Source organism: Bombina bombina, chromosome 3, assembly GCF_027579735.1.
Source record: "Bombina bombina isolate aBomBom1 chromosome 3, aBomBom1.pri, whole genome shotgun sequence".
NCBI lineage: Eukaryota > Metazoa > Chordata > Amphibia > Anura > Bombinatoridae > Bombina > Bombina bombina.
In genome coordinates this window covers 677,157,748-677,171,494 of record NC_069501.1, presented here as the reverse complement: position 1 = coordinate 677,171,494, position 13,747 = coordinate 677,157,748, and the positions used below count along the sequence as shown (strand labels likewise).

At 39.6% G+C, this 13,747-nt stretch overlaps 1 pseudogene; it reads right to left on the bottom strand.

Moving 5' to 3' along the window:
- Window positions 1-3,940: 3,940 nt before the first annotated feature.
- The window catches only part of LOC128652479 (PC-esterase domain-containing protein 1A-like), a 37,908-nt pseudogene continuing 28,101 nt past the window's right edge, over window positions 3,941-13,747 (bottom strand).

Here is a 13,747-nt window from a genome sequence, read left to right as displayed (position 1 = left end):
GAAACCTTCAGTCTCAATCATTCCCTTCGGTAGCTTTGTGCATGGAAATTTTAGGTCTCATGACTGCTGCATCGGATGCAATCCCTTTTGCTCGTTTTCACATGAGATCTCTTCAGCTTTGTATGCCTAACCAATGGTGCAGGGATTATACAAAGATATCACAATTAATATCCTTAAATCCCAATGTTCGATCTTCTCTGACTTGGTGGTTGGATCACCATTGTTTAGTTCAAGGGGCCTCTTCTGTTTGTCCAACCTGGACTGTGATCTCAACAGATGCGAGTCTTTCAGGTTGGGGAGCTGTATGGGGATCTCTAACAGAGCAGGGGTTTGGGAATCTCAGGAGGCGAGATTACCAATCAACATTTTGGAACTCTGTGCGATTTTCTGAGCTCTTCAGTTCTGTCCTCTTCTGAAGAGAGAATCGTTTATTTGTTTTCAGACAGACAATGTCACAACCGTGGCATATGTCAATCATCAAGGGGGGAATCACAGTCCTCAGGCTATGAAAGAAGTATCTCGGATACTTGTATGGGCGGAATCCAGCTCCTGTCTAATTTCTGCGGTTCACATCCCAGGTATAGACAATTGGGAAGCGGACTATCTCAGTCGCCAGCTGTTACATCCGGGTGATTGGTCTCTTCACCCAGAGGTATTTCTTCAGATTGTTCAAATCTGGGGGTTTCCAGAAATAGATCTTATGGCCTCTTATCTAAACAAGAAACTTCCCAGGTATCTGTCCAGATCTAGGGATCCTCAGGCGGAAGCAGTGGACACGTTGTCACTTCCTTGGAATTATCAACCTGCTTATATCTTTCCTCCTCTAGTTCTTCTTCCAAGAGTGATTTCCAAAATCCTAATGGAGCGTTCGTTTGTACTGCTGGTGGCTCCAGCATGGCCACACAGGTTTTGGTATGCGGATCTCGTTCGGATGGCAAGTTGCCAACCTTGATCACTTCCGTTAAGGCCAGACCTTCTGTCTCAAGGCCCATTTTTCCATCAGGATCTCAAATCATTAAATTTGAAGGTATGGAGATTGAACGCTTAATATTTAGTCATAGAGGTTTCTCTGACTCAGTGATTAATACTATGTTACAGGCTCGTAAATCTGTGTCTAGAAAGATCTATTACCGAGTCTGGAAGACTTACATTTCTTGGTGTTCTTCACATAAATTCTCTTGGCATTCTTTTATAATTCCTAGAATTTTACAATTTCTTCAAGATGGTTTGGATAAGGGTTTATCTGCAAGTTCCTTGAAAGGACAAATCTCTGCTCTTTCTGTTCTTTTTCACAGAAAGATTGCTAATCATCCTGATATTCATTGTTTTGTACAGGCTTTGGTTCGTATCAAGCCTGTCATTAAGTCAATCTCTCCTCCTTGGAGTCTCAATTTGGTTCTGAGGGCTTTACAGGCTCCTCCATTTGAACCTATGCATTCTCTGGATATTAAATTACTTTCTTGGAAAGTTTTGTTCCTTTTGGCTAGAAGAGTTTCTGAGTTATCTGTTCTTTCTTGTGAATCTCCTTTTCTGATTTTTCATCAGGATAAGGCGGTGTTGCGTACTTAATTAAATTTTTTACCTAAGGTTGTGAATTCTAACAACATTAGTAGAGAAATTGTTGTCCCTTCATTGTATCCTAATCCTAAGAATTCTCTGGAGAGATCTTTACATTCTTTGGATGTAGTAAGAGCTTTGAAATATTATGTTGAAGCTACTAAAGATTTCAGAAAGACTTCTAGTCTATTTGTTATGTATTCTGGTTCTAGGAAAGGTCAGAAGGCTTCTGCCATTTCTTTGGCGTCTTGGTTAAAGTCTTTGATTCACCATGCTTATGTAGAGTCGGGTAAATCCCGCCTCAAAGGATTATGGCTCATTCTACTAGGTCAGTTTCTACTTCCTGGGCTTTTAGGAATGAAGCTTCTGTTGATCAGATTTGCAAAGCAGCAACTTGGTCTTCTTTGCATACTTTTACTAAATTCTACCATTTTGATGTTTTCTCTTCTTCTGAAGCAGTTTTTGGTAGAAAAGTACTTCAGGCAGCTGTTTCAGTTTGATTCTTCTGCTTATAATTTCAGTTTTTTCATTATAAGATTAAAACTTTTTGATTTGGGTTGTGGATTATTTTTTCAGCGGAATTGGCTGTCTTTATTTTATCCCTCCCTCTCTAATGACTCTTGCATGGAAGTTCCACATCTTGGGTATCTGCTATCCCATACGTCACTAGCTCATGGACTCTTGCTAATTACATGAAAGAAAACATAATTTATGTAAGAACTTACCTGATAAATTCATTTATTTCATATTAGCAAGAGTCCATGAGGCCCACCCTTTTTTGTGGTGGTTATGATTTTTTTGTATAAAGCACAATTATTCCAATTCCTTATTTTTGATGCTTTCGCTCCTTTCTTATCACCCCACTTCTTGGCTATCCGTTAAACTGAATTGTGGGTGTGGTGAGGGGTGTATTTATAGGCATTTTGAGGTTTGGGAAACTTTGCCCCTCCTGGTAGGAATGTATATCCCATACGTCACTAGCTCATGAACTCTTGCTAATATGAAATAAATGAATTTATCAGGTAAGTTCTTACATAAATTATGTTAAATATATATATATATATATAAATATATATAAAACACAGATTTTGGAAATGACAAATATTTTATATCCAGCATTTTTACCAGTAATTTTCAACTGAATGATACATTTCAAAGCAATTCTTTAAGCATAAACCAGGTTTTGAAGGGCATGTCATACAGTGAATGCTTGAGTCATTCTTGACTCCCTTTTTGTGCAAACTTGCAGCATTTTTGTGAACTAATTCTAGCTTGTTTCAATACATTAGCACCAAGATCTAAATAAATACCAGTACTTTCAAGTTAAACAAATAGATCATAGGTGGTTATATTAAATAAGTAGTGCCGTTGGTCTCCTTTTGTTGTTCACACATTTTTGTGAACAGGCCTCCTTTGCTGTAAGGGGAGATAACGGGAAATGTCTGACAGTTGTCTTTCAATGTTCTTACACTGAAGATTTTGAGGTGTTTCACTATTTTCAAATAAAAGGCTTGCAATCACCTCTATTTGGTCATTTAGGTAGGGGAGCTTTTTGACAGATGTAGAGGTTTTGTACAAAAATATACAAATTAAAAAGTGCCACCTGAATCGTATAGACAGCAAGCTGTTTAAACCAGATATTGCTTTTTCTTGCAGCAAGATAAGGGTTTATTATCTGGTTCAGAGAGGTCTACTCCACCCATATATTTGTTGTAGTCTAAAATCCAAACTGGTTTTTACATTTGTCTCCATTCACCTCTGGAAGTGGCTGCCTTGGTTCCCTCATTGTGTATAGTTGTTAGCATATACAGGTCTCTTGTGTCGCTAAATTTAACTGCTAGGAGTTCTTCACTCCATAGAGCTGCTGTTTTTCCTGCCTTTTGCTACATCCCACACATTTGGTAATATACATATAATATTCACAACAGATATCATTTCACAATAAAATAAATTATTAGTTATTAACCATAACATGTTTTAGTGGCTTATTGCACACACACTCAGTGTATAGTACTGCTATAATTAAGTATTGTTATTGCAGTGGAAGCATTATACTAATACTGTGTGGGCTCCTGCCTTGCCCTGCTCTTGTGTTTTTTGAAGTTACACCAACACACAGTACAAAATCCTATAAATCACATTTTTGTGTGTCAGAAGAAGCCCACAACAAACTGATTTTCTGTAATAATATTGTTAATCAAAGAGTGCAATGTTTGGCTGCCACCACTACTACCACTAGTAACACTGTCACTAGCATAGCCACTACAAACAGAGATTCTGCATCGGCTTTTACTTGTCCAAAGAGTGGAAGTGGGACAAACACTGTTGCCTTTGTTTCACAGAGTCAAATTTCATTTTCAAGTCCATTGTCTCTTGCTTAGGCTCAAACATCTAGAGGAGCAGTGACAGCAGCAGCAGGGTCATCTTTAGAAGAATGTTCTGTAGTAGGCAAGCCCACTTCCACCTGGAGAAGGAGACATGCAGCACCCACCAAAAGCAGAACTAGTAGCAGCAGCATCCGTGACAATAAGGGTCATCTAATTCTGCCCTTAAAAGTAAAGCAGATAGTGAGATAAATTGAAGGCGTAGTTTCTAGTTTTACTTTGTTTGGCTCCAAGTGTAATAGTAGGATTGTGAGGGGGTCTGAGGATACCTAGCAGCCTCCATGTACACATCAGCTCTTTACAGAGTCTAATCCCAAAACCACCTATGCAATTGTTTGCACCAGTGCCACCATCAATTCCACCACAGCCATTTCTGCAACTGATTCCCTCTATAATTAATAGCAGCAGCCAGGTGTTTTTATCAATCAGACTAGGAAAGTTTGTCTCTCAGCAGCAGTGGAACAGAAACTGCAGAAATTGGTGATAATCACATAGTGCCAAATAGTCAGTCAGAAGAGGGAATTATTGAGCAAGTTTCTCTGGTTTGGCAGGTCCACTATAGCCTTTACTCTGGACCAGGAGAAACTTGATTACAAGCCTGAGGAGATAGTGGAGGAGGAGATTCCACTACAGAGACCATGCATAATAGGCAGCAAAATAAATTCCACTCAGTTTTAGGCCAGCAGTCTTCACCTCTCTATCTCTCTCTCTCTCTCTCTTCATTACCACACATTATCTTCAGTTGTAGAGTAGACAGTTAATATAACAGTGTCACCCACTACTCATGTTGCCATCTCCACTACTAGTGCAATCATGCGTAGTACTAGAAGAATTAGCATTTCCCCTAGTTACAACACCACCAAACCCAAATCACCACTAAAAGTTTACCTGTTCCATCAGTAGGAGAGGAAAAAGGGTTATTTAGTGCAGATGGTACCCCCACTTACAGCAGTAGTCAGGATAAGGGACTGTAATGTCTGTTAGATATTTCTTTATCAGACCAATCCTGGCCAATAGTCTTCTTATTCCTGCTCTAGGAAGAGCAGGGATCAGGTACAGTTAGACAGTTCAATCCTTTAGAGTGCCAAAAGGGTTAAGCAATAGAGTAGTCACTTAGACAGAGCAGGGTTCAACAGCAGGTAGTCATTCCAAACAATAGTAATAGAGCACCCAAGAGTACACACAGCACAACCTATACTAGGGCAACTAAGAATAGTAAATAGGCTCAGGCTCGCACCAAGGAAGTTGCAAAGGTGCAGTCAGAGAGAACTGGAGAGACATGTGTGGTGATGATGTCACTGCTGCACACCGCACAACAACCTCATGTGGCCATGGCAACGGCTGGAGGAATAGAGATGGCAGAATTAGGGAGCAGAGGCAGCGGTATAACAGGGACACGTTGATTACGACAGTCAGAAGAGGAAGGTGTTCAGTCCACCATATAAAATATTGGGGGGGTTTCAATCTAGGGTGATATCCAGGCAGCAGTCAAGGAAAATAATCTGAATGATAGGTCAGCTGGTGGCTATTAATGGTGGATCATTTGCCATGCTTGAAGGGTAGCTTTTCAAGCAGGTGATAGAGGCCATTGCTTTCTAATGTCACCTTTCTCTGTGCAATATTTCAGCAAGAATATATATATATCGCCAAACAGAAGAGCACTCCAAAGGACTTAGTAAAGATAGTCACTTTTTAATTTTGTGAATATTTTCGGATTGATGCGACCCGTCCTCAGGCGTTAACGGTGGTATTTCAGGAGTGCACTTTGTTTGGATTATATATATATATATATATATATATATATATATATATATATATATATATATATATATATATATATATTTTTTTTTTATATATACATACATACAGTATGTGTAATTTGAGATCAGTTAGTTGTATTCGTTTAGGCATGTCACTATTAAGATATTAATCCAAACAATGTAAATCTGGGTCAAGTCATACCCTTGTTCCCTCACCTCTTGAGCAAGATGGAAGTTTCCTCAAACATCATGAAGTGGTTCCTGGTGAACAGTTGAAAGTTTGCATGCTTGAGAATTTGAAAAAATCTCATGAACTGGTGCTGGACATTTTGTGTGATCCCATGCCTGTTTTTCCCCTAAACACTGTGCAAAGTGAGTGAGTATTTGCATTAACTGGAAATACATTGAACCCTCAGCACTCACAACTTTCCCCGCAGCTTATGGAGCAAAAGGTATTTCTCAAATTTATCTTTCCAAAATTAGGTTACCCTGCCCTGAGTTTTGATGCTGATTGAATTTGAAATGTTTTGAATTACTGCTGCGGCTCATCCCAGACTCCAGTGGTGCATTTAATAAAAATTAATTTAAAATCTAACTCCTAAGATGGTACTTGCAGTTGTAGACTTAGCTGCTGCAACAAAAGTCTCCTTTAGTACAGCTGCTGCTGTTCCTACTCCTGATGTTCTCACTCTGTGGAGGTCATTTATTGCCAAATCCTTAGGGAACAGATGGCCTTTGTGTACAAGGAAGTTTTAGCACATCACTATGTTATGTTCCTTGGAGCTTTAATGTTTAAATTTGTATACTATAATCAAAAGGCCTACTGCTCTGTGGTTGTCAGTCAATGCCTAATCCTAAGTGAACAGATAGTTGAGATTGTACGGGTAATGACCAAAACATGTGCAGTCCCAAGAATTTCACAGCTAGCAATGGTACATACCCCCTGGCCACAGACTTCGCTCTTTATTATGGGTCCTGTTTGCTACTTACTTTCCTTAGAATTTTGCTCTTCACCTTCCCTATGCTTAATTTTATTTAAAGTAAAAGCCAACTCCAATACAGTTGAAGTGGTTTTCATCAAAACTAAAGTATCCTGGCAGCATGGTACCAACAGTGCATTGGTTGCTCCACAAACCATTACATAGTGACCAACAAGAACAGTTCTGCACTGGAGGGATTGGCTACTCAAGGGAAATCCCCTGTTTTATTTATTCTAGGGTTCTTGTAAGGACAGAAATGGTCTTTTTTCCATCTCACCATGTACATCGAAACAGCCTTCCTGTTACAATCTTCTATGCATTTCCCATCAGGCACCTCCACACCCCAGGCAATATAAGTTAGCTAGCAGGCTTATAGTGTTCTTGGAGTCTGCCACCTGGTTCCAGTGTTTAGCTTCTTTGCAAAGGCATCTCAGGTAAAACTGAAGTGGTATTGAAAGTCCAACACAGACATCTTGTAGAGGTCTGTCAAGGTGGTGCTATAGAAGTTGCTTTCAATGACATCCCAAAGCAAGTTGTATTTATTGTGGGCTTCTCTGTCCATATACCTGACAAGCATGGCTGTATTCTACTCAAGCATGCAGTCATGGCGCAGAACCAGATCCAATGCCTAGATTGGCCTTGTATTCTTCCATATGTTTCTGGCCATACCTAGGGATTGGAGTTCATAATGACAATGTCAGTCTTTAGGCCCATCTGAAAGTCAGATACAATGCTTTCCAAATATGTGGAGTACACAAGAGTTAAGCAATAGAAAGGCATAAGATGGTGGTTGCTGGAGAACTTATGCACTTTACGGTAATACACACCATTGTGCAACTCTCTGAAGTTCCCTCCCTCCACCAAAGCATTGTTTTTAAAGGAGCCCCCCCCCCAGTTAAGCTGGGATTCTGAGAGATACTGCTGTTGATCATGTTGAAGGAATTTTACAAGGTCTTTGTAAACAGATCTTTCAATTAAATCTCCAAGGATAACTACAACTCGCTATGGAGCAGGTCTGAGGGTAGGTGATGAATGTGGAAACTTAATTTTCTTCCACAATAGTATTTTCATTCACCTACTAGCTCTCCCATTGCTAAACATATGAATTGCACATAATATAGCAGCACAGTGTGAAAGGATGGGTCAGGGGGTACAGAAAATAAGATGGTATGGAAAGGTTAATTCGTGGGAAGTAAAATGTTAGAAGGTGGTAAGATAACAGGATGATGGAAAATGGTAGTGAATTGTGATTATCAGTTGGATTAAATATAATTTTTTGTTTCAGTTAAAAGGATAGTAAACACCAAAAATGTTATTGTTTAAAAAATAGATAATCCCTTTATTTACCATTCCCCAGTTTTGCATAACCAACACTGTTATAGAAATATACGTTTTACCTCTGTAATTACCTTGTATCTAAGCTTCTGCTTACTGCCTCCTTATCTAAGATATTTTGACAGACTTGCATTTCAGGCAATTAGTGATGACTCTTAAAGGGACAGACAAGTCCAAATTAAACTTTCATGATTCAGATAGGGCATGTAATTTTAAACAACTTTCCAATTTACTTTTATCAACAATTTTGCTTTGTTCTCTTGGTATTCTTAGTTGAAAGCTAAACCTAGGAGGTTCGTATGGTAATTTCTTAGACCTTGAAGGCCGCCTCTAATCTAAATGCATTTTGACAGTTTTTCACCACTAGGGGACGTTAGTTCATGTGTCTCATATAGATAAAATTGAGCTCATGCACGTGAATTTACTGAGGAGTGAGCACTGATTGGCTGATTCTGTCGAAAGAACTGAAATAAGGGGCAGTCTGCAGAGGATTAGATACAAGGTAATTACAGAGGTAAAAGGTGTATTATTATAACTGTGTTGGTTATGCAAAACTGGGGAATGGGTAATTAAGGGATTATCTATCTTTTAAAACAACAAAAATTCTGATGTTGACTGTCCCTTTAAAAAACTTCACGTGCATGAGCTTAGTGTTAACTATATGAAACACATAAACTAATGTCCTCTAGCTGTGAAAAACTGTTAAATGCAGAGGCTGCCTTTAAGGGCTTGGAAATTAGCATATGAGCCTACCTAGGTTTAGCTTTTAACTAAGAATAACAAGGGAAACAAAGCAAATTTGATGATAAATACGAAAGTTGTTTAAAATCAAATGCCCTTTCTGAATCATGAAAGTTTAATTTGGACTATCCCTTTAAATGAGAAACTTAGAAAAAATCTAAATCAAATCTTTTGTCCTTGCACATTTCTAGTAAAAAAGTGTATTGTACTCACAAAACATTTCTGGTCATTTCCTTGTTACTTTTTTCTTTTGTTGGTGACGGTTTCTCATGTTTAGAAAGAGAATATGTCTTAGTCAGTGTGATTCATTATTTCATATTTTGTTTTCAACTGTTATGTAGACTCTGTGGAATTGATTTCTTTGAACATTTGTTATTCATTCTTCATTGTTATTCTTTAAGGAAATAATATAGCAACAGTCTAAAAGATATACAACTGATATTGAACAAAATGAGGATAATAGAGAAGAATGCAAATAAATAATTATAGGCCAAGTAAAACAATAAAAATAAGTAATTGTGTTTATTACATCATAAGTTTACTTTTATAGTAGCAGTATGGTCTCGAGTATGGTTATATACAATTATATAGTTATGATTATACTGTGCAGGTACGAAATATTTAACACATATTTAGATGATACAGATAATATCCTGGTGGCAGAATATGTGATGAGCAAACAATGAATATATTAAACAGTCAAGTCCAGCACTGGGTAGGATTAAAGCAGCTCAAGGTTTATTAAATCTTCCAGATGCCAAATGCTTCTCAGCATACGATCTATTAAACTGTCTCATAAAAAAACAAGCAGAGATAATAAAGAATAATGCTGGCAGGTGGTAAATTATTATAATATTTTTAATATACAGCTATGCACTTTAAGGAGATGTCATGAGTATTTTGGTTTGGAATCAATAAACAGTGTTATTAAGACAAAATTAAGTTCTTCTTTTGCATTATGTAGATCTAACTGATTAACCCTAATTATTATTTTTTAGGATTTTGTTTTATGGTATTATTATTATTATTATTATTATTATTATTATTAATAATAATAATAATACAAAACATTTCATTGCATTTTTAAAGGGACATGAAACTCAAATATAAACCTTCCTAATTCCCATAGAGTATGTAGTTTTGAAAATAACATTTTCCAATTTGTTTCTATTCTCAAGTTTACTTTGTTCTATTAGTATCTTTTTTAAAGAACATACCTAAGTAGGCTCAGGAGAATGCATGTCTGGAACACTTTATGGCCCAGATTACAAGAGTGCACTATCAATATTGCTGGACCGCTTTAAAATTTAATTATCAGAAAATATTGCATAGGCAATTAGCACATCTAGGCAAATATCCCCACTTGCATTACCCCAAAATACTCTGTATACACTGTAACCAATGCACCATAGGATTCTGGGTAAATATGCAAATTAGGTATGCAGCATCTCAGGCTTTTTGCTTACATTGGTTACAGTGTATATAGAGTATTTCTGGGTAAGGCAAGTTGGGATACTTGCCTAGATGTGCTAATTGCATATGCAATAATTTATTAATTAATATTATTATTAATTATATATATATATATATATATATATATATATATATATATATATATATATATATATATATATATATATATAAAAAAAACATAGAAACACCCAGCACTCACAAGCTAGCTCACAGCTAAGATAAAATCACAACTGGAAAGGTTAGTCACCGCATCTGGCCAAATGGGAAAGCTCAGGCACCACGTCAAGGTCCTTTCCTTAGCCTGAGTCCCTAACACAGGCACACCATCATGCGAGCTCACAAAGCTAAACAAACTGAGAACAAAGAAGGGGTGCACAGGTGGCTGTAATCACCCATAGAAAATACAAAACATGGAAGGGAACTGCACTCCAAGACCGGATCAGGTACACATCCTGTGACTCAGTAACATCCAGCCCTGGGTGCTAAATAGCACTCCAAAAAAGCTGTGATGTCACCAGAGCCATAGGCAGTTAACCCCAGTCCGGAATGGGTGCAAGAACCAAGGGAGATTACAAATTAAAAGTAATACAACACATAGAAACACCCAGCACTCACCAGCTAGCTCACAGCTAAGATAAAATCACAACTGGAAAGGTTAGTCACCTCATCTGGCCAAATGGGAAAGTTCAGGCACCATGTCAAGGTCCTTTCCTTAGCCTGAGTCCCTAACACAGGCACACCATCATGCGAGCTCACAAAGCTAAACAAACTGAGAACAAAGAAGGGGTGCACAGGTGGCTGTAATCACCCATAGAAAATACAAAACATGGAAGGGAACTGCACTCCAAGACCGGATCAGGTACACATCCTGTGACTCAGTAACATCCAGCCCTGGGTGCTAAATAGCACTCCAAAAAAGCTGTGATGTCACCAGAGCCATAGGCAGTTAACCCCAGTCCGGAATGGGTGCAAGAACCAAGGGAGATTACAAATTAAAAGTAATACAACACATAGAAACACCCAGCACTCACCAGCTAGCTCACAGCTAAGATAAAATCACAACTGGAAAGGTTAGTCACCGCATCTGGCCAAATGGGAAAGCTCAGGCACCACGTCAAGGTCCTTTCCTTAGCCTGAGTCCCTAACACAGGCACACCATCATGCGAGCTCACAAAGCTAAACAAACTGAGAACAAAGAAGGGGTGCACAGGTGGCTGTAATCACCCATAGAAAATAAAAAACATGGAAGGGAACTGCACTCCAAGACCGGATCAGATACACATCCTGTGACTCAGTAACATCCAGCCCTGGGTGCTAAATAGCACTCCAAAAAAGCTGTGATGTCACCAGAGCCATAGGCAGTTAACCCCAGTCCGGAATGGGTGCAAGAACCAAGGGAGATTACAAATAAAAAGTAATACAACACATAGAAACACCCAGCACTCACCAGCTAGCTCACAGCTAAGATAAAATCACAACTGGAAAGGTTAGTCACCGCATCTGGCCAAATGGGAAAGCTCAGGCACCACGTCAAGGTCCTTTCCTTAGCCTGAGTCCCTAACACAGGCACACCATCATGCGAGCTCACAAAGCTAAACAAACTGAGAACAAAGAAGGGGTGCACAGGTGGCTGTAATCACCCATAGAAAATACAAAACATGGAAGGGAACTGCACTCCAAGACCGGATCAGGTACACATCCTGTGACTCAGTAACATCCAGCCCTGGGTGCTAAATAGCACTCCAAAAAAGCTGTGATGTCACCAGAGCCATAGGCAGTTAACCCCAGTCCGGAATGGGTGCAAGAACCAAGGGAGATTACAAATAAAAAGTAATACAACACATAGAAACACCCAGCACTCACCAGCTAGCTCACAGCAAAGATAAAATCACAACTGGAAAGGTTAGTCACCGCATCTGGCCAAATGGGAAAGCTCAGGCACCACGTCAAGGTCCTTTCCTTAGCCTGAGTCCCTAACACAGGCACACCATCATGCGAGCTCACAAAGCTAAACAAACTGAGAACAAAGAAGGGGTGCACAGGTGGCTGTAATCACCCATAGAAAATACAAAACATGGAAGGGAACTGCACTCCAAGACCGGATCAGATACACATCCTGTGACTCAGTAACATCCAGCCCTGGGTGCTAAATAGCACTCCAAAAAAGCTGTGATGTCACCAGAGCCATAGGCAGTTAACCCCAGTCCGGAATGGGTGCAAGAACCAAGGGAGATTACAAATAAAAAGTAATACAACACATAGAAACACCCAGCACTCACCAGCTAGCTCACAGCAAAGATAAAATCACAACTGGAAAGGTTAGTCACCGCATCTGGCCAAATGGGAAAGCTCAGGCACCACGTCAAGGTCCTTTCCTTAGCCTGAGTCCCTAACACAGGCACACCATCATGCGAGCTCACAAAGCTAAACAAACTGAGAACAAAGAAGGGGTGCACAGGTGGCTGTAATCACCCATAGAAAATACAAAACATGGAAGGGAACTGCACTCCAAGACCGGATCAGATACACATCCTGTGACTCAGTAACATCCAGCCCTGGGTGCTAAATAGCACTCCAAAAAAGCTGTGATGTCACCAGAGCCATAGGCAGTTAACCCCAGTCCGGAATAGGTGCAAGAACCACGGGAGATTACAAATAAAAAGTAATACAACACATAGAAACACCCAGCACTCACCAGCTAGCTCACAGCTAAGATAAAATCACAACTGGAAAGGTTAGTCACCGCATCTGGCCAAATGGGAAAGCTCAGGCACCACTTCAAGGTCCTTTCCTTAGCCTGAGTCCCTAACACAGGCACACCATCATGCGAGCTCACAAAGCTAAACAAACTGAGAACAAAGAAGGGGTGCACAGGTGGCTGTAATCACCCATAGAAAATACAAAACATGGAAGGGAACTGCACTCCAAGACCGGATCAGGTACACATCCTGTGACTCAGTAACATCCAGCCCTGGGTGCTAAATAGCACTCCAAATAAGCTGTGATGTCACCAGAGCCATAGGCAGTTAACCCCAGTCCGGAATGGGTGCAAGAACCAAGGGAGATTACAAATAAAAAGTAATACAACACATAGAAACACCCAGCACTCACCAGCTAGCTCACAGCTAAGATAAAATCACAACTGGAAAGGTTAGTCACCGCATCTGGCCAAATGGGAAAGCTCAGGCACCACGTCAAGGTCGTTTCCTTAGCCTGAGTCCCTAACACAGGCACACCATCATGCGAGCTCACAAAGCTAAACAAACTGAGAACAAAGAAGGGGTGCACAGGTGGCTGTAATCACCCATAGAAAATACAAAACATGGAAGGGATCTGCACTCCAAGACCGGATCAGGTACACATCCTGTGACTCAGTAACATCCAGCCCTGGGTTCTAAATAGCACTCCAAAAAAGCTGTGAAGTCACCGGAGCCATAGGCAGTTAACCCCAGTCCGGAATGGGTGCAAGAACCAAGGGAGATTACAAATAAAAAGTAATACAACACATAGAAACACC